Below are 18,341 nucleotides of genomic sequence, written 5' to 3' on the forward strand. Positions count from 1 at the left end.
CCTTTTGTTTTTGTCACAATGGCTATAGATACTTGCCACACTTGTCAAAATGCTACATTATGCTCGTCCAAACAATACGCTGGTCTCCACCCGAAACAAGTTTAGTTTTGACTCGGTCTGAAATTTATAGCAAGATTTGCAGTGTCGCCAACAGTGACCCATGTGCCTCAAGGCACTTCAGTGCTAACAGTGGGGCAAAAGTCCAAAGAGTTACATAGGCTGAGAAAAAGAGTAGTGATTATTGTATCACACACGTGTAGCTCATTGTAGAAAGGTCCTGTCAACCAGCTTGCCACATTTAAAAATTGAAGTCTGAGGACTGCTTTTCGGCTTACGGCCATACTACCCGAAGATCGCCCGATCTCGTCTGAGCTCGGAAGCTCAGCTGGGTCTGGCCTGGTTAGTACTTGGATGGGAGACTGCCTAGGAATACCAGGTGCTGTAGGCTTTTAGCGATGCTCCCAGTATAGGGCGCACTTTCTCCCTTTTGTTTTTGTCACAATGGCTATAGATACTTGCCACACTTGTCAAAACGCTACATTATGCTCGTCCAAACAAAACGCTGGTCTCCACCCAAAACATGTTTAGTTTTGACTCGGTCTGAAATTTATAGCAAGATTTGCAGTGTCGCCAACAGTGACCCATGTGCCTCAAGGCACTTCAGTGCTAACAGTGGGGCAAAAGTCCAAAGAGTTACATAGGCTGAGAAAAAGAGTAGTGATTATTGTATCACACACGTGTAGCTCATTGCAGAAAGGTCCTGTCAACCAGCTTGCCACATTTAAAAATTGAATTCTGAGGACTGCCTCTCGGCTTACGGCCATACTACCCGAAGATAGCCCGATCTCGTCTGATCTCGGAAGCTAAGCTGGGTCTGGCCTGGTTAGTGCTTGGATGGGTGACTGCCTAGGAATACCAGGTGCTGCAAGCTTTTAGCGATGCTCCCAGTATAGGGCGCACTTTCTCCCTTTTGTTTCTGTCACAATGGCTATAGATACTTGCCACACTTGTCAAAACGCTACATTATGCTCGTCCAAACAAAACGCTGGTCTCCACCCAAAACATGTTTAGTTTTGACTCGGTCTGAAATTTATAGCAAGATTTGCAGTGTCGCCAACATCTTCAGTGCTAACAGTGGGGCAAAAGTCCAAAGAGTTACATAGGCTGAGAAAAAGAGCAGTGATTATTGTATCACACACGTGTAGCTCATTGCAGAAAGGTCCTGTCAACCAGCTTGCCACATTTAAAAATTGAATTCTGAGGACTGCGTCTCGGCTTACGGCCATACTACCCGAAGATCGCCCGATCTCGTCTGATCTCGGAAGCTAAGCTGGGTCTGGCCTGGTTAGTACTTGGTTGGGAGACTGCCTAGGAATACCAAGTGCTGTAGGCTTTTAGCGATGCTCCCAGTATAGGGCGCACTTTCTCCCTTTTGTTTTTGTCACAATGGCTATAGATACTTGCCACACTTGTCAAAATGCTACATTATGCTCGTCCAAACAATACGCTGGTCTCCACCCGAAACAAGTTTAGTTTTGACTCGGTCTGAAATTTATAGCAAGATTTGCAGTGTCGCCAACAGTGACCCATGTGCCTCAAGGCACTTCAGTGCTAACAGTGGGGCAAAAGTCCAAAGAGTTACATAGGCTAAGAAAAAGAGTAGTGATTATTGTATCACACACGTGTAGCTCATTGCAGAAAGGTCCTGTCAACCAGCTTGCCACATTTAAAAATTGAAGTCTGAGGACTGCTTTTCGGCTTACGGCCATACTACCCGAAGATCGCCCGATCTCGTCTGAGCTCGGAAGCTCAGCTGGGTCTGGCCTGGTTAGTACTTGGATGGGAGACTGCTTAGGAATACCAAGTGCTGTAGGCTTTTAGCGATGCTCCCAGTATAGGGCGCACTTTCTCCCTTTTGTTTTTTTCACAATGGCTAGAGATACTTGCCACACTTGTCAAAACGCTACATTATGCTCGTCCAAACAAACCGCTGGTCTCCACCCAAAACATGTTTGTTTAGTTTTGACTCGGTCTGAAATTTATAGCAAGATTTGCAGTGTCGCCAACAGTGACCCATGTGCCTCAAGGCACTTCAGTGCTAACAGTGGGGCAAAAGTCCAAAGAGATACATAGGCTGAGAAAAAGAGCAGTGATTATTGTATCACACACGTGTAGCTCATTGCAGAAAGGTCCTGTCAACCAGCTTGCCACATTTAAAAATTGAATTCTGAGGACTGCGTCTCGGCTTACGGCCATACTACCCGAAGATCGCCCGATCTCGTCTGATCTCGGAAGCTAAGCTGGATCTGTCCTGGTTAGTACTTGGATGGGAGACTGCCTAGGAATACAAGGTGCTGTAGGCTTTTAGCGATGCTCCCAGTATAGGGCGCACTTTCTCCCTTTTGTTTTTGTCACAATGGCTATAGATACTTGCCACACTTGTCAAAATGCTACATTATGCTCGTCCAAACAATACGCTGGTCTCCACCCAAAACAAGTTTAGTTTTGACTCGGTCTGAAATTTATAGCAAGATTTGCAGTGTCGCCAACAGTGACCCATGTGCCTCAAGGCACTTCAGTGCTAACAGTGGGGCAAAAGTCCAAAGAGTTACATAGGCTGAGAAAAAGAGTAGTGATTATTGTATCACACGCGTGTAGCTCATTGTAGAAAGGTCCTGTCAACCAGCTTGCCACATTTAAAAATTGAATTCTGAGGGCTGCATCTCGGCTTACGGCCATACTACCCGAAGATCGCCCGATCTCGTCTGATCTCGGAAGCTAAGCTGGGTCTGGCCTGGTTAGTGCTTGGATGGGAGACTGCCTAAGAATACCAGGTGCTGTAGGCTTTTAGCGATGCTCCCAGTATAGGGCACACTTTCTCCCTTTTGTTTTTTTCACAATGGCTATAGATACTTGCCACACTTGTCAAAACGCTACATTATGCTCGTCCAAACAAACCGCTGGTCTCCACCCAAAACATGTTTGTTTAGTTTTGACTCGGTCTGAAATTTATAGCAAGATTTGCAGTGTCGCCAACAGTGACCCATGTGCCTCAAGGCACTTCAGTGCTAACAGTGGGGCAAAAGTCCAAAGAGTTACATAGGCTGAGAAAAAGAGCAGTGATTATTGTATCACACACGTGTAGCTCATTGCAGAAAGGTCCTGTCAACCAGCTTGCCACATTTAAAAATTGAATTCTGAGGACTGCGTCTCGGCTTACGGCCATACTACCCGAAGATCGCCCGATCTCGTCTGAGCTCGGAAGCTAAGCTGGGTCTGGCCTGGTTAGTACTTGGATGGGAGACTGCCTAGGAATACCAGGTGCTGTAGGCTTTTAGCGATGCTCCCAGTATAGGGCGCACTTTCTCCCTTTTGTTTTTGTCACAATGGCTATAGATACTTGCCACACTTGTCAAAACGCTACGTTTATGCTCGTCCAAACAAAACACTGGTCTCCACCCAAAACATGTTTAGTTTTGACTCGGTCTGAAATTTATAGCAAGATTTGCAGTGTCGCCAACAGTGACCCATGTGCCTCAAGGCACTTCAGTGCTAACAGTGGGGAAAAAGTCAAAAGAGTTACATAGGCTGAGAAAAAGAGCAGTAATTATTGTATCACACAAGTGTAGCTCATTGCAGAAAGGTCCTGTCAACCAGCTTGCCACATTTAAAAATTGAATTCTGAGGATTGCCTCTCGGCTTACGGCCATACTAACCGAAGATCGCCCGATCTCGTCTGATCTCGGAAGCTAAGCTGGGTCTGGCCTGGTTAGTACTTGGATGGGAGACTGCCTAGGAATACCAGGTGCTGTAGGCTTTTAGCGATGCTCCCAGTATAGGGCGCACTTTCTCCCTTTTGTTTTTGTCACAATGGCTATAGATACTTGCCACACTTGTCAAAACGCTACATTATGCTCGTCCAAACAAAACGCTGTTCTACACCCAAAACAAGTTTAGTTTTGACTCGGTCTGAAATTTATAGCAAGATTTGCAGTGTCGCCAACAGTGACCCATGTGCCTCAAGGCACTTCAGTGCTAACAGTGGGGCAAAAGTACAAAGAGTTACATAGATTGAGAAAAAGAGCAGTGATTATTGTATCACACACATGTAGCTCATTGCAGAAAGGTCCTGTCAACCAGCTTGCCACATTTAAAAATTGAATTCTGAGGACTGCCTCTCGGCTTACGGCCATACTACCCGAAGATCGCCCGATCTCGTCTGATCTCGGAAGCTAAGTTGGGTCAGGCCTGGTTAGTACTTGGTTGGGAGACTGCCTAGGAATACCAGGTGCTGTAGGCTTTTAGCGATGCTACCAGTATAGGGCGCACTTTCTCCCTTTTGTTTTTTTCACAATGGCTAGAGATACTTGCCACACTTGTCAAAACGCTACATTATGCTCGTCCAAACAAACCGCTGGTCTCCACCCAAAACATGTTTGTTTAGTTTTGACTCGGTCTGAAATTTATAGCAAGATTTGCAGTGTCGCCAACAGTGACCCATGTGCCTCAAGGCACTTCAGTGCTAACAGTGGGGCTAAAGTCCAAAGAGATACATAGGCTGAGAAAAAGAGCAGTGATTATTGTATCACACACGTGTAGCTCATTGCAGAAAGGTCCTGTCAACCAGCTTGCCACATTTAAAATTTGAATTCTGAGGATTGCCTCTCGGCTTACGGCCATACTACCCGAGGATCGCCCGATCTCGTCTGATCTCGGAAGCTAAGCTGGGTCTGGCCTGGTTAGTACTTGGATGGGAGACTGCCTAGGAATACCAGGTGCTGTAGGCTTTTAGCGATGCTCCCAGTATAGGGTGCACTTTCTCCCTTTTGTTTTTGTCACAATGGCTATAGATACTTGCCACACTTGTCAAAACGCTACATTATGCTCGTCCAAACAAAACGCTGTTCTACATCCAAAACAAGTTTAGTTTTGACTCGGTCTGAAATTTATAGCAAGATTTGCAGTGTCGCCAACAGTGACCGATGTGCCTCAAGGCACTTCAGTGCTAACAGTGGGGCAAAAGTCCAAAGAGTTACATAGATTGAGAAAAACAGCAGTGATTATTGTATCACACACGTGTAGCTCATTGCAGAAAGGTCCTGTCAACCAGCTTGCCACATTTAAAAATTGAATTCTGAGGACTGCCTCTCGGCTTACGGCCATACTACCCGAAGATTGCCCGATCTCGTCTGATCTCGGAAGCTAAGTTGGGTCTGGCCTGGTTAGTACTTGGTTGGGAGACTGCCTAGGAATACCAGGTGCTGTAGGCTTTTAGCGATGCTACCAGTATAGGGCGCACTTTCTCCCTTTTGTTTTTTTCACAATGGCTGGAGATACTTGCCACACTTGTCAAAACGCTACATTATGCTCGTCCAAACAAACCGCTGGTCTCCACCCAAAACATGTTTGTTTAGTTTTGACTCGGTCTGAAATTTATAGCAAGATTTGCAGTGTCGCCAACAGTGACCCATGTGCCTCAAGGCACTTCAGTGCTAACAGTGGGGCAAAAGTCCAAAGAGATACATAGGCTGAGAAAAAGAGCAGTGATTATTGTATCACACACGTGTAGCTCATTGCAGAAAGGTCCTGTCAACCAGCTTGCCACATTTTAAAATTGAATTCTGAGGACTGCCTCTCGGCTTACGGCCATACTACCCGAAGATCGCCCGATCTTGTCTGATCTCGGAAGCTAAGCTGGGTCTGGCCTGGTTAGTACTAGGATGGGAGACTGCCTAGGAATACCAGGTGCTGTAGGCATTTAGCGATGCTCCCAGTATAGGGCGCACTTTCTCCCTTTTGTTTTTGTCAAAATGGCTATAGATACTTGCCACACTTGTCAAAACGCTACATTATGCTCGTCCAAACAAACCGCTGGTCTCCACCCAAAACATGTTTGTTTAGTTTTGACTCGGTCTGAAATTTATAGCAAGATTTGCAGTGTCGCCAACAGTGACCCATCTGCCTCAAGGCACTTCAGTGCTAACAGGGGGGCAAAAGTCCAAAGAGTTACATAGGCTGAGAGAAAGAGCAGTGATTATTGTATCACACACGTGTAGCTAATTGCACAAAGGTCCTGTCAACCAGCTTGCCACATTTAAAAATTGAATTCTGAGGATTGCCTCTCGCCTTATGGCCATACTACCCGAAGATCGCCGATCTCGTCTGAGCTCGGAAGCTAAGCTGGGTCTGGCCTGGTTAGTACTTGGATGGGAGACTGCCTAGGAATACCAGGTGCTGTAGGCTTTTAGCGATGCTCCCAGTATAGGGCGCACTTTCTCCCTTTTGTTTCTGTCACAATGGCTATAGATACTTGCCACACTTGTCAAAACGCTACATTATGCTCGTCCAAACAAAACGCTGGTCTCCACCCAAAACATGTTTAGTTTTGACTCGGTCTGAAATTTATAGCAAGATTTGCAGTGTCGCCAACAGTGACCCATGTGCCTCAAGGCACTTCAGTGCTAACAGTGGGGCAAAAGTCCAAAGAGTTACATAGGCTGAGAAAAAGAGCAGTGATTATTGTATCACACACGTGTAGCTCATTGCAGAAAGGTCCTGTCAACCAGCTTGCCACATTTAAAAATTGAATTCTGAGGACTGCGTCTCGGCTTACGGCCATACTACCCGAAGATCGCCCGATCTCGTCTGATCTCGGAAGCTAAGCTGGGTCTGGCCTGGTTAGTACTTGGTTGGGAGACTGCCTAGGAATACCAAGTGCTGTAGGCTTTTAGCGATGCTCCCAGTATAGGGCGCACTTTCTCCCTTTTGTTTTTGTCACAATGGCTATAGATACTTGCCACACTTGTCAAAATGCTACATTATGCTCGTCCAAACAATACGCTGGTCTCCACCCGAAACAAGTTTAGTTTTGACTCGGTCTGAAATTTATAGCAAGATTTGCAGTGTCGCCAACAGTGACCCATGTGCCTCAAGGCACTTCAGTGCTAACAGTGGGGCAAAAGTCCAAAGAGTTACATAGGCTGAGAAAAAGAGTAGTGATTATTGTATCACACACGTGTAGCTCATTGTAGAAAGGTCCTGTCAACCAGCTTGCCACATTTAAAAATTGAAGTCTGAGGACTGCTTTTCGGCTTACGGCCATACTACCCGAAGATCGCCCGATCTCGTCTGAGCTCGGAAGCTCAGCTGGGTCTGGCCTGGTTAGTACTTGGATGGGAGACTGCCTAGGAATACCAGGTGCTGTAGGCTTTTAGCGATGCTCCCAGTATAGGGCGCACTTTCTCCCTTTTGTTTTTGTCACAATGGCTATAGATACTTGCCACACTTGTCAAAACGCTACATTATGCTCGTCCAAACAAAACGCTGGTCTCCACCCAAAACATGTTTAGTTTTGACTCGGTCTGAAATTTATAGCAAGATTTGCAGTGTCGCCAACAGTGACCCATGTGCCTCAAGGCACTTCAGTGCTAACAGTGGGGCAAAAGTCCAAAGAGTTACATAGGCTGAGAAAAAGAGTAGTGATTATTGTATCACACACGTGTAGCTCATTGCAAAAAGGTCCTGTCAACCAGCTTCCCACATTTAAAAATTGAAGTCTGAGGACTGCGTGTCGGCTTTCGGCCATACTACCCGAAGATCGCCCGATCTCGTCTGAGCTCGGAAGCTAAGCTGGGTCTGGCCTGGTTAGTACTTGGATGGGAGACTGCCTAGGAATACCAGGTGCTGTAGGCTTTTAGCGATGCTACCAGTATAGGGCGCACTTTCCCCCTTTTGTTTTTGTCACAATGGCTATAGATACTTGCCACACTTGTCAAAACGCTACATTATGCTCGTCCAAACAAAACGCTGGTCTCCACCCAAAACATGTTTAGTTTTGACTCGGTCTGAAATTTATAGCAAGATTTGCAGTGTCGCCAACAGTGACCCATGTGCCTCAAGGCACTTCAGTGCTAACAGTGGGGCAAAAGTCCAAAGAGTTACATAGGCTGAGAAAAAGAGCAGTGATTATTGTATCACACACGTGTAGCTAATTGCAGAAAGGTCCTGTCAACCAGCTTGCCACATTTAAAAATTGAATTCTGAGGACTGCCTCTCGGCTTACGGCCATACTACCCGAAGATAGCCCGATCTCGTCTGATCTCGGAAGCTAAGCTGGGTCTGGCCTGGTTAGTGCTTGAATGGGAGACTGCCTAGGAATACCAGGTGCTGTAAGCTTTTAGCGATGCTCCCAGTATAGGGCGCACTTTCTCCCTTTTGTTTCTGTCACAATGGCTATAGATACTTGCCACACTTGTCAAAACGCTACATTATGCTCGTCCAAACAAAACGCTGGTCTCCACCCAAAACATGTTTAGTTTTGACTCGGTCTGAAATTTATAGCAAGATTTGCAGTGTCGCCAACAGTGACCCATGTGCCTCAAGGCACTTCAGTGCTAACAGTGGGGCAAAAGTCCAAAGAGTTACATAGGCTGAGAAAAAGAGCAGTGATTATTGTATCACACACGTGTAGCTCATTGCAGAAAGGTCCTGTCAACCAGCTTGCCACATTTAAAAATTGAAATCTGAGGACTGCGTCTCGGCTTACGGCCATACTACCCGAAGATCGCCCGATCTCGTCTGATCTCGGAAGCTAAGCTGGGTCTGGCCTGGTTAGTACTTGGTTGGGAGACTGCCTAGGAATACCAAGTGCTGTAGGCTTTTAGCGATGCTCCCAGTATAGGGCGCACTTTCTCCCTTTTGTTTTTGTCACAATGGCTATAGATACTTGCCACACTTGTCAAAATGCTACATTATGCTCGTCCAAACAATACGCTGGTCTCCACCCGAAACAAGTTTAGTTTTGACTCGGTCTGAAATTTATAGCAAGATTTGCAGTGTCGCCAACAGTGACCCATGTGCCTCAAGGCACTTCAGTGCTAATAGTGGGGCAAAAGTCCAAAGAGTTACATAGGCTAGGAAAAAGAGTAGTGATTATTGTATCACACACGTGTAGCTCATTGTAGAAAGGTCCTGTCAACCAGCTTGCCACATTTAAAAATTGAAGTCTGAGGACTGCTTTTCGGCTTACGGCCATACTACCCGAAGATCGCCCGATCTCGTCTGAGCTCGGAAGCTCAGCTGGGTCTGGCCTGGTTAGTACTTGGATGGGAGACTGCCTAGGAATACCAGGTGCTGTAGGCTTTTAGCGATGCTCCCAGTATAGGGCGCAGTTTCTCCCTTTTGTTTTTGTCACAATGGCTATAGATACTTGCCACACTTGTCAAAACGCTACGTTTATGCTTGTCCAAACAAAACACTGGTCTCCACCCAAAACATGTTTAGTTTTGACTCGGTCTGAAATTTATAGCAAGATTTGCAGTGTCGCCAACAGTGACCCATGTGCCTCAAGGCACTTCAGTGCTAACAGTGGGGCAAAAGTCCAAAGAGTTACATAGGCTGAGAAAAAGAGTAGTGATTATTGTATCACACACGTGTAGCTCATTGCAGAAAGGTCCTGTCAACCAGCTTCCCACATTTAAAAATTGAAGTCTGAGGACTGCGTCTCGGCTTACGGCCATACTACCCGAAGATCGCCCGATCTCGTCTGAGCTCGGAAGCTAAGCTGGGTCTGGCCTGGTTAGTACTTGGATGGGAGACTGCCTAGGAATACCAGGTGCTGTAGGCTTTTAGCGATGCTACCAGTATAGGGCGCACTTTCCCCCTTTTGTTTTTGTCACAATGGCTATAGATACTTGCCACACTTGTCAAAACGCTACATTATGCTCGTCCAAACAAAACGCTGGTCTCCACCCAAAACATGTTTAGTTTTGACTCGGTCTGAAATTTATAGCAAGATTTGCAGTGTCGCCAACAGTGACCCATGTGCCTCAAGGCACTTCAGTGCTAAGAGTGGGGCAAAAGTCCAAAGAGTTACATAGGCTGAGAAAAAGAGTAGTGATTATTGTATCACACACGTGTAGCTCATTGCAGAAAGGTCCTGTCAACCAGCTTCCCACATTTAAAAATTGAAGTCTGAGGACTGCGTCTCGGCTTACGGCCATACTACCCAAAGATCGCCCGATCTCGTCTGAGCTCGTAAGCTAAGCTGGGTCCTGCCTGGTTAGTACTTGGATGGGAGACTGCCTAGGAATACCAGGTGCTGTAGGCTTTTAGCGATGCTCCCAGTATAGGGCGCACTTTCTCCCTTTTGTTTTTGTCACAATGGCTATAGATACTTGCCACACTTGTCAAAACGCTACTTTTATGCTTGTCCAAACAAAACACTGGTCTCCACCCAAAAAATGTTTAGTTTTGATTCGGTCTGAAATTTATAGCAAGATTTGCAGTGTCGCCAACAGTGACCCATGTGCCTCAAGGCACTTCAGTGCTAACAGTGGGGCAAAAGTCCAAAGAGTTACATAGGCTGAGAAAAAGAGTAGTGATTATTGTATCACACACGTGTAGCTCATTGCAGAAAGGTCCTGTCAACCAGCTTGCCACATTTAAAAATTGAAGTCTGAGGACTGCGTCTCGGCTTACGGTCATACTACCCGAAGATCGCCCGATCTCGTCTGAGCTCGGATGCTAAGCTGGGTCTGGCCTGGTTAGTACTTGGATGGGAGACTGCCTAGGAATACCAGGTGCTGTAGGCTTTTAGCGATGCTCCCAGTATAGGGCGCACTTTCTCCCTTTTGTTTTTGTCACAATGGCTAGAGATACTTGCCGCACTTGTCAAAACGCTACATTATGCTCGTCCAAACAAACCGCTGGTCTCCACCCAAAACAAGTTTAGTTTTGACTCGGTCTGAAATTTATAGCAAGATTTGCAGTGTCGCCAACAGTGACCCATGTGCCTCAAGGCACTTCAGTGCTAACAGTGGGGCAAAAGTCCAAAGAGTTACATAGGCTGAGAAAAAGAGCAATGATTATTGTATCACACACGTGTAGCTCATTGCAGAAAGGTCCTGTCAACCAGCTTGCCACATTTAAAAATTGAATTCTGAGGACTGCCTCTCGGCTTATGGCCATACTACCCGAAGAACGCCCGATCTCGTCTGATCTCGGAAGCTATGCTGGGTCTGGCCTGGTTAGTACTTGGATGGGAGACTGCCTAGGAATACCAGGTGCTGTAGGCTTTTAGCGATGCTCCCAGTATAGGGCGCACTTTCTCCCTTTTGTTTTTGTCACAATGGCTATAGATACTTGCCACACTTGTCAAAACGCTACATTATGCTCGTCCAAACAAAACGCTGGTCTCCACCCAAAACAAGTTTAGTTTTGACTCGGTCTGAAATTTATAGCAAGATTTGCAGTGTCGCCAACAGTGACCCATGTGCCTCAAGGCACTTCAGTGCTAACATTGGGGCAAAAGTCCAAAGAGTTACATAGGCTGAGAAAAAGAGCAGTGATTATTGTATCACACACGTGTAGCTCATTGCAGAAAGGTCCTGTCAACCAGCTTGCCACATTTAAAAATTGAATTCTGAGGACTACCTCTCGGCTTACGGCCATACTACCCGAAGATCGCCCGATCTCGTCTGATCTCGGAAGCTAAGCTGGGTCCGGCCTGGTTAGTACTTGGTTGGGAGACTGCCTAGGAATACCAGGTGCTGTAGGGTTTTAGCGATGCTACCAGTATAGGGCGCACTTTCTCCCTTTTGTTTTTTTCACAATGGCTATAGATACTTGCCACACTTGTCAAAACGCTGCATTATGCTCGTCCAAACAAAACGCTGGTCTCCACCCAAAACACGTTTAGTTTTGACTCGGTCTGAAATTTATAGCAAGATTTGCAGTGTCGCCAACAGTGACCCATGTGCCTCAAGGCACTTCAGTGCTAACAGTGGGGCAAAAGTCCAAAGAGTTACATAGGCTGAGAAAAAGAGTAGTGATTATTGTATCACACACGTGTAGCTCATTGCAGAAAGGTCCTGTCAACCAGCTTCCCACATTTAAAAATTGAAGTCTGAGGTCTGGGTCTCGGCTTACGGCCATACTACCCGAAGATCGCCCGATCTTGTCTGATCTCGGAAGCTAAGCTGGGTCTGGCCTGGTTAGTACTAGGATGGGAGACTGCCTAGGAATACCAGGTGCTGTAGGCATTTAGCGATGCTCCCAGTATAGGGCGCACTTTCTCCCTTTTGTTTTTGTCAAAATGGCTATAGATACTTGCCACACTTGTCAAAACGCTACATTATGCTCGTCCAAACAAACCGCTGGTCTCCACCCAAAACATGTTTGTTTAGTTTTGACTCGGTCTGAAATTTATAGCAAGATTTGCAGTGTCGCCAACAGTGACCCATCTGCCTCAAGGCACTTCAGTGCTAACAGGGGGGCAAAAGTCCAAAGAGTTACATAGGCTGAGAGAAAGAGCAGTGATTATTGTATCACACACGTGTAGCTAATTGCACAAAGGTCCTGTCAACCAGCTTGCCACATTTAAAAATTGAATTCTGAGGATTGCCTCTCGCCTTATGGCCATACTACCCGAAGATCGCCGATCTCGTCTGAGCTCGGAAGCTAAGCTGGGTCTGGCCTGGTTAGTACTTGGATGGGAGACTGCCTAGGAATACCAGGTGCTGTAGGCTTTTAGCGATGCTCCCAGTATAGGGCGCACTTTCTCCCTTTTGTTTCTGTCACAATGGCTATAGATACTTGCCACACTTGTCAAAACGCTACATTATGCTCGTCCAAACAAAACGCTGGTCTCCACCCAAAACATGTTTAGTTTTGACTCGGTCTGAAATTTATAGCAAGATTTGCAGTGTCGCCAACAGTGACCCATGTGCCTCAAGGCACTTCAGTGCTAACAGTGGGGCAAAAGTCGAAAGAGTTACATAGGCTGAGAAAAAGAGCAGTGATTATTGTATCACACACGTGTAGCTCATTGCAGAAAGGTCCTGTCAACCAGCTTGCCACATTTAAAAATTGAATTCTGAGGACTGCGTCTCGGCTTACGGCCATACTACCCAAAGATCGCCCGATCTCGTCTGAGCTCGGAAGCTAAGCTGGGTCTGGCCTGGTTAGTACTTGGATGGCAGACTGCCTAGGAATACCAGGTGCTGTAGGCTTTTAGCGATGCTCCCAGTATAGGGCGCACTTTCTCCCTTTTGTTTTTGTCACAATGGCTATAGATACTTGCCACACTTGTCAAAACGCTACATTATGCTCGTCCAAACAAAACGCTGGTCTCCACCCAAAACATGTTTAGTTTTGACTCGGTCTGAAATTTATAGCAAGATTTGCAGTGTCGCCAACAGTGACCCATGTGCCTCAAGGCACTTCAGTGCTAACAGTGGGGCAAAAGTCCAAAGAGTTACATAGGCTGAGAAAAAGAGCAGTGATTATTGTATCACACACGTGTAGCTCATTGCAGAAAGGTCCTGTCAACCAGCTTGCCACATTTAAAAATTGAATTCTGAGGACTGCGTCTCGGCTTACGGCCATACTACCCGAAGATCGCCCGATCTCGTCTGATCTCGGAAGCTAAGCTGGGTCTGGCCTGGTTAGTACTTGGTTGGGAGACTGCCTAGGAATACCAAGTGCTGTAGGCTTTTAGCGATGCTCCCAGTATAGGGCGCACTTTCTCCCTTTTGTTTTTGTCACAATGGCTATAGATACTTGCCACACTTGTCAAAATGCTACATTATGCTCGTCCAAACAATACGCTGGTCTCCACCCGAAACAAGTTTAGTTTTGACTCGGTCTGAAATTTATAGCAAGATTTGCAGTGTCGCCAACAGTGACCCATGTGCCTCAAGGCACTTCAGTGCTAACAGTGGGGCAAAAGTCCAAAGAGTTACATAGGCTGAGAAAAAGAGTAGTGATTATTGTATCACACACGTGTAGCTCATTGTAGAAAGGTCCTGTCAACCAGCTTGCCACATTTAAAAATTGAAGTCTGAGGACTGCTTTTCGGCTTACGGCCATACTACCCGAAGATCGCCCGATCTCGTCTGAGCTCGGAAGCTCAGCTGGGTCTGGCCTGGTTAGTACTTGGATGGGAGACTGCCTAGGAATACCAGGTGCTGTAGGCTTTTAGCGATGCTCCCAGTATAGGGCGCACTTTCTCCCTTTTGTTTTTGTCACAATGGCTATAGATACTTGCCACACTTGTCAAAACGCTACATTATGCTCGTCCAAACAAAACGCTGGTCTCCACCCAAAACATGTTTAGTTTTGACTCGGTCTGAAATTTATAGCAAGATTTGCAGTGTCGCCAACAGTGACCCATGTGCCTCAAGGCACTTCAGTGCTAACAGTGGGGCAAAAGTCCAAAGAGTTACATAGGCTGAGAAAAAGAGTAGTGATTATTGTATCACACACGTGTAGCTCATTGCAAAAAGGTCCTGTCAACCAGCTTCCCACATTTAAAAATTGAAGTCTGAGGACTGCGTGTCGGCTTTCGGCCATACTACCCGAAGATCGCCCGATCTCGTCTGAGCTCGGAAGCTAAGCTGGGTCTGGCCTGGTTAGTACTTGGATGGGAGACTGCCTAGGAATACCAGGTGCTGTAGGCTTTTAGCGATGCTACCAGTATAGGGCGCACTTTCCCCCTTTTGTTTTTGTCACAATGGCTATAGATACTTGCCACACTTGTCAAAACGCTACATTATGCTCGTCCAAACAAAACGCTGGTCTCCACCCAAAACATGTTTAGTTTTGACTCGGTCTGAAATTTATAGCAAGATTTGCAGTGTCGCCAACAGTGACCCATGTGCCTCAAGGCACTTCAGTGCTAACAGTGGGGCAAAAGTCCAAAGAGTTACATAGGCTGAGAAAAAGAGCAGTGATTATTGTATCACACACGTGTAGCTAATTGCAGAAAGGTCCTGTCAACCAGCTTGCCACATTTAAAAATTGAATTCTGAGGACTGCCTCTCGGCTTACGGCCATACTACCCGAAGATAGCCCGATCTCGTCTGATCTCGGAAGCTAAGCTGGGTCTGGCCTGGTTAGTGCTTGAATGGGAGACTGCCTAGGAATACCAGGTGCTGTAAGCTTTTAGCGATGCTCCCAGTATAGGGCGCACTTTCTCCCTTTTGTTTCTGTCACAATGGCTATAGATACTTGCCACACTTGTCAAAACGCTACATTATGCTCGTCCAAACAAAACGCTGGTCTCCACCCAAAACATGTTTAGTTTTGACTCGGTCTGAAATTTATAGCAAGATTTGCAGTGTCGCCAACAGTGACCCATGTGCCTCAAGGCACTTCAGTGCTAACAGTGGGGCAAAAGTCCAAAGAGTTACATAGGCTGAGAAAAAGAGCAGTGATTATTGTATCACACACGTGTAGCTCATTGCAGAAAGGTCCTGTCAACCAGCTTGCCACATTTAAAAATTGAAATCTGAGGACTGCGTCTCGGCTTACGGCCATACTACCCGAAGATCGCCCGATCTCGTCTGATCTCGGAAGCTAAGCTGGGTCTGGCCTGGTTAGTACTTGGTTGGGAGACTGCCTAGGAATACCAAGTGCTGTAGGCTTTTAGCGATGCTCCCAGTATAGGGCGCACTTTCTCCCTTTTGTTTTTGTCACAATGGCTATAGATACTTGCCACACTTGTCAAAATGCTACATTATGCTCGTCCAAACAATACGCTGGTCTCCACCCGAAACAAGTTTAGTTTTGACTCGGTCTGAAATTTATAGCAAGATTTGCAGTGTCGCCAACAGTGACCCATGTGCCTCAAGGCACTTCAGTGCTAATAGTGGGGCAAAAGTCCAAAGAGTTACATAGGCTAGGAAAAAGAGTAGTGATTATTGTATCACACACGTGTAGCTCATTGTAGAAAGGTCCTGTCAACCAGCTTGCCACATTTAAAAATTGAAGTCTGAGGACTGCTTTTCGGCTTACGGCCATACTACCCGAAGATCGCCCGATCTCGTCTGAGCTCGGAAGCTCAGCTGGGTCTGGCCTGGTTAGTACTTGGATGGGAGACTGCCTAGGAATACCAGGTGCTGTAGGCTTTTAGCGATGCTCCCAGTATAGGGCGCACTTTCTCCCTTTTGTTTTTGTCACAATGGCTATAGATACTTGCCACACTTGTCAAAACGCTACGTTTATGCTTGTCCAAACAAAACACTGGTCTCCACCCAAAACATGTTTAGTTTTGACTCGGTCTGAAATTTATAGCAAGATTTGCAGTGTCGCCAACAGTGACCCATGTGCCTCAAGGCACTTCAGTGCTAACAGTGGGGCAAAAGTCCAAAGAGTTACATAGGCTGAGAAAAAGAGTAGTGATTATTGTATCACACACGTGTAGCTCATTGCAGAAAGGTCCTGTCAACCAGCTTCCCACATTTAAAAATTGAAGTCTGAGGACTGCGTCTCGGCTTACGGCCATACTACCCGAAGATCGCCCGATCTCGTCTGAGCTCGGAAGCTAAGCTGGGTCTGGCCTGGTTAGTACTTGGATGGGAGACTGCCTAGGAATACGAGGTGCTGTAGGCTTTTAGCGATGCTACCAGTATAGGGCGCACTTTCCCCCTTTTGTTTTTGTCACAATGGCTATAGATACTTGCCACACTTGTCAAAACGCTACATTATGCTCGTCCAAACAAAACGCTGGTCTCCACCCAAAACATGTTTAGTTTTGACTCGGTCTGAAATTTATAGCAAGATTTGCAGTGTCGCCAACAGTGACCCATGTGCCTCAAGGCACTTCAGTGCTAAGAGTGGGGCAAAAGTCCAAAGAGTTACATAGGCTGAGAAAAAGAGTAGTGATTATTGTATCACACACGTGTAGCTCATTGCAGAAAGGTCCTGTCAACCAGCTTCCCACATTTAAAAATTGAAGTCTGAGGACTGCGTCTCGGCTTACGGCCATACTACCCAATGATCGCCCGATCTCGTCTGAGCTCGTAAGCTAAGCTGGGTCCTGCCTGGTTAGTACTTGGATGGGAGACTGCCTAGGAATACCAGGTGCTGTAGGCTTTTAGCGATGCTCCCAGTATAGGGCGCACTTTCTCCCTTTTGTTTTTGTCACAATGGCTATAGATACTTGCCACACTTGTCAAAACGCTACTTTTATGCTTGTCCAAACAAAACACTGGTCTCCACCCAAAAAATGTTTAGTTTTGATTCGGTCTGAAATTTATAGCAAGATTTGCAGTGTCGCCAACAGTGACCCATGTGCCTCAAGGCACTTCAGTGCTAACAGTGGGGCAAAAGTCCAAAGAGTTACATAGGCTGAGAAAAAGAGTAGTGATTATTGTATCACACACGTGTAGCTCATTGCAGAAAGGTCCTGTCAACCAGCTTGCCACATTTAAAAATTGAAGTCTGAGGACTGCGTCTCGGCTTACGGTCATACTACCCGAAGATCGCCCGATCTCGTCTGAGCTCGGATGCTAAGCTGGGTCTGGCCTGGTTAGTACTTGGATGGGAGACTGCCTAGGAATACCAGGTGCTGTAGGCTTTTAGCGATGCTCCCAGTATAGGGCGCACTTTCTCCCTTTTGTTTTTGTCACAATGGCTAGAGATACTTGCCGCACTTGTCAAAACGCTACATTATGCTCGTCCAAACAAACCGCTGGTCTCCACCCAAAACAAGTTTAGTTTTGACTCGGTCTGAAATTTATAGCAAGATTTGCAGTGTCGCCAACAGTGACCCATGTGCCTCAAGGCACTTCAGTGCTAACAGTGGGGCAAAAGTCCAAAGAGTTACATAGGCTGAGAAAAAGAGCAATGATTATTGTATCACACACGTGTAGCTCATTGCAGAAAGGTCCTGTCAACCAGCTTGCCACATTTAAAAATTGAATTCTGAGGACTGCCTCTCGGCTTATGGCCATACTACCCGAAGAACGCCCGATCTCGTCTGATCTCGGAAGCTATGCTGGGTCTGGCCTGGTTAGTACTTGGATGGGAGACTGCCTAGGAATACCAGGTGCTGTAGGCTTTTAGCGATGCTCCCAGTATAGGGCGCACTTTCTCCCTTTTGTTTTTGTCACAATGGCTATAGATACTTGCCACACTTGTCAAAACGCTACATTATGCTCGTCCAAACAAAACGCTGGTCTCCACCCAAAACAAGTTTAGTTTTGACTCGGTCTGAAATTTATAGCAAGATTTGCAGTGTCGCCAACAGTGACCCATGTGCCTCAAGGCACTTCAGTGCTAACATTGGGGCAAAAGTCCAAAGAGTTACATAGGCTGAGAAAAAGAGCAGTGATTATTGTATCACACACGTGTAGCTCATTGCAGAAAGGTCCTGTCAACCAGCTTGCCACATTTAAAAATTGAATTCTGAGGACTACCTCTCGGCTTACGGCCATACTACCCGAAGATCGCCCGATCTCGTCTGATCTCGGAAGCTAAGCTGGGTCCGGCCTGGTTAGTACTTGGTTGGGAGACTGCCTAGGAATACCAGGTGCTGTAGGGTTTTAGCGATGCTACCA

General features: G+C 46.4%; 1 non-coding gene and 37 pseudogenes across 1 annotated transcript; all 38 read left to right on the top strand.

Moving 5' to 3' along the window:
• The first annotated feature begins 329 nt into the window (after positions 1 to 329).
• On the top strand, positions 330 to 448 carry LOC133566603 (5S ribosomal RNA; annotated as a pseudogene).
• Positions 449 to 812: 364 nt separating this feature from the next.
• Positions 813 to 931, top strand: LOC133567139 (5S ribosomal RNA; annotated as a pseudogene).
• A 343-nt stretch (positions 932 to 1,274) lies between these two features.
• LOC133566472 (5S ribosomal RNA) lies at positions 1,275 to 1,393 on the top strand (annotated as a pseudogene).
• A 364-nt stretch (positions 1,394 to 1,757) lies between these two features.
• LOC133567252 (5S ribosomal RNA) lies at positions 1,758 to 1,876 on the top strand (annotated as a pseudogene).
• A 368-nt stretch (positions 1,877 to 2,244) lies between these two features.
• Positions 2,245 to 2,363, top strand: LOC133567322 (5S ribosomal RNA; annotated as a pseudogene).
• A 364-nt stretch (positions 2,364 to 2,727) lies between these two features.
• Positions 2,728 to 2,846, top strand: LOC133566317 (5S ribosomal RNA; annotated as a pseudogene).
• A 368-nt stretch (positions 2,847 to 3,214) lies between these two features.
• On the top strand, positions 3,215 to 3,333 carry LOC133565371 (5S ribosomal RNA; annotated as a pseudogene).
• Positions 3,334 to 3,698: 365 nt separating this feature from the next.
• Positions 3,699 to 3,817, top strand: LOC133566052 (5S ribosomal RNA; annotated as a pseudogene).
• Positions 3,818 to 4,181: 364 nt separating this feature from the next.
• Positions 4,182 to 4,300, top strand: LOC133565681 (5S ribosomal RNA). The gene has a single exon (XR_009809430.1). It is a non-coding gene; the product is annotated as a 5S ribosomal RNA (ribosomal RNA).
• Positions 4,301 to 4,668: 368 nt separating this feature from the next.
• Positions 4,669 to 4,787, top strand: LOC133567734 (5S ribosomal RNA; annotated as a pseudogene).
• A 364-nt stretch (positions 4,788 to 5,151) lies between these two features.
• LOC133565141 (5S ribosomal RNA) lies at positions 5,152 to 5,270 on the top strand (annotated as a pseudogene).
• Positions 5,271 to 5,638: 368 nt separating this feature from the next.
• LOC133565976 (5S ribosomal RNA) lies at positions 5,639 to 5,757 on the top strand (annotated as a pseudogene).
• A 368-nt stretch (positions 5,758 to 6,125) lies between these two features.
• LOC133567354 (5S ribosomal RNA) lies at positions 6,126 to 6,243 on the top strand (annotated as a pseudogene).
• Positions 6,244 to 6,607: 364 nt separating this feature from the next.
• On the top strand, positions 6,608 to 6,726 carry LOC133566473 (5S ribosomal RNA; annotated as a pseudogene).
• Positions 6,727 to 7,090: 364 nt separating this feature from the next.
• On the top strand, positions 7,091 to 7,209 carry LOC133566604 (5S ribosomal RNA; annotated as a pseudogene).
• A 364-nt stretch (positions 7,210 to 7,573) lies between these two features.
• On the top strand, positions 7,574 to 7,692 carry LOC133566170 (5S ribosomal RNA; annotated as a pseudogene).
• A 364-nt stretch (positions 7,693 to 8,056) lies between these two features.
• LOC133567001 (5S ribosomal RNA) lies at positions 8,057 to 8,175 on the top strand (annotated as a pseudogene).
• A 364-nt stretch (positions 8,176 to 8,539) lies between these two features.
• Positions 8,540 to 8,658, top strand: LOC133566474 (5S ribosomal RNA; annotated as a pseudogene).
• A 364-nt stretch (positions 8,659 to 9,022) lies between these two features.
• Positions 9,023 to 9,141, top strand: LOC133566605 (5S ribosomal RNA; annotated as a pseudogene).
• A 365-nt stretch (positions 9,142 to 9,506) lies between these two features.
• Positions 9,507 to 9,625, top strand: LOC133565372 (5S ribosomal RNA; annotated as a pseudogene).
• A 364-nt stretch (positions 9,626 to 9,989) lies between these two features.
• LOC133567200 (5S ribosomal RNA) lies at positions 9,990 to 10,108 on the top strand (annotated as a pseudogene).
• Positions 10,109 to 10,473: 365 nt separating this feature from the next.
• Positions 10,474 to 10,592, top strand: LOC133566494 (5S ribosomal RNA; annotated as a pseudogene).
• A 364-nt stretch (positions 10,593 to 10,956) lies between these two features.
• On the top strand, positions 10,957 to 11,075 carry LOC133566151 (5S ribosomal RNA; annotated as a pseudogene).
• Positions 11,076 to 11,439: 364 nt separating this feature from the next.
• On the top strand, positions 11,440 to 11,558 carry LOC133566558 (5S ribosomal RNA; annotated as a pseudogene).
• A 364-nt stretch (positions 11,559 to 11,922) lies between these two features.
• Positions 11,923 to 12,041, top strand: LOC133565977 (5S ribosomal RNA; annotated as a pseudogene).
• A 368-nt stretch (positions 12,042 to 12,409) lies between these two features.
• LOC133567355 (5S ribosomal RNA) lies at positions 12,410 to 12,527 on the top strand (annotated as a pseudogene).
• A 364-nt stretch (positions 12,528 to 12,891) lies between these two features.
• On the top strand, positions 12,892 to 13,010 carry LOC133565843 (5S ribosomal RNA; annotated as a pseudogene).
• Positions 13,011 to 13,374: 364 nt separating this feature from the next.
• On the top strand, positions 13,375 to 13,493 carry LOC133566477 (5S ribosomal RNA; annotated as a pseudogene).
• A 364-nt stretch (positions 13,494 to 13,857) lies between these two features.
• LOC133566606 (5S ribosomal RNA) lies at positions 13,858 to 13,976 on the top strand (annotated as a pseudogene).
• Positions 13,977 to 14,340: 364 nt separating this feature from the next.
• Positions 14,341 to 14,459, top strand: LOC133566171 (5S ribosomal RNA; annotated as a pseudogene).
• Positions 14,460 to 14,823: 364 nt separating this feature from the next.
• On the top strand, positions 14,824 to 14,942 carry LOC133567002 (5S ribosomal RNA; annotated as a pseudogene).
• A 364-nt stretch (positions 14,943 to 15,306) lies between these two features.
• Positions 15,307 to 15,425, top strand: LOC133566478 (5S ribosomal RNA; annotated as a pseudogene).
• A 364-nt stretch (positions 15,426 to 15,789) lies between these two features.
• LOC133566607 (5S ribosomal RNA) lies at positions 15,790 to 15,908 on the top strand (annotated as a pseudogene).
• A 365-nt stretch (positions 15,909 to 16,273) lies between these two features.
• LOC133566579 (5S ribosomal RNA) lies at positions 16,274 to 16,392 on the top strand (annotated as a pseudogene).
• Positions 16,393 to 16,756: 364 nt separating this feature from the next.
• Positions 16,757 to 16,875, top strand: LOC133567258 (5S ribosomal RNA; annotated as a pseudogene).
• A 365-nt stretch (positions 16,876 to 17,240) lies between these two features.
• Positions 17,241 to 17,359, top strand: LOC133566495 (5S ribosomal RNA; annotated as a pseudogene).
• A 364-nt stretch (positions 17,360 to 17,723) lies between these two features.
• On the top strand, positions 17,724 to 17,842 carry LOC133566152 (5S ribosomal RNA; annotated as a pseudogene).
• A 364-nt stretch (positions 17,843 to 18,206) lies between these two features.
• LOC133566559 (5S ribosomal RNA) lies at positions 18,207 to 18,325 on the top strand (annotated as a pseudogene).
• The last annotated feature ends 16 nt before the right edge of the window (positions 18,326 to 18,341 follow it).

Source organism: Nerophis ophidion, linkage group LG13 (genome assembly GCF_033978795.1).
Source record: "Nerophis ophidion isolate RoL-2023_Sa linkage group LG13, RoL_Noph_v1.0, whole genome shotgun sequence".
Classification (NCBI taxonomy): Eukaryota; Metazoa; Chordata; class Actinopteri; order Syngnathiformes; family Syngnathidae; genus Nerophis; species Nerophis ophidion.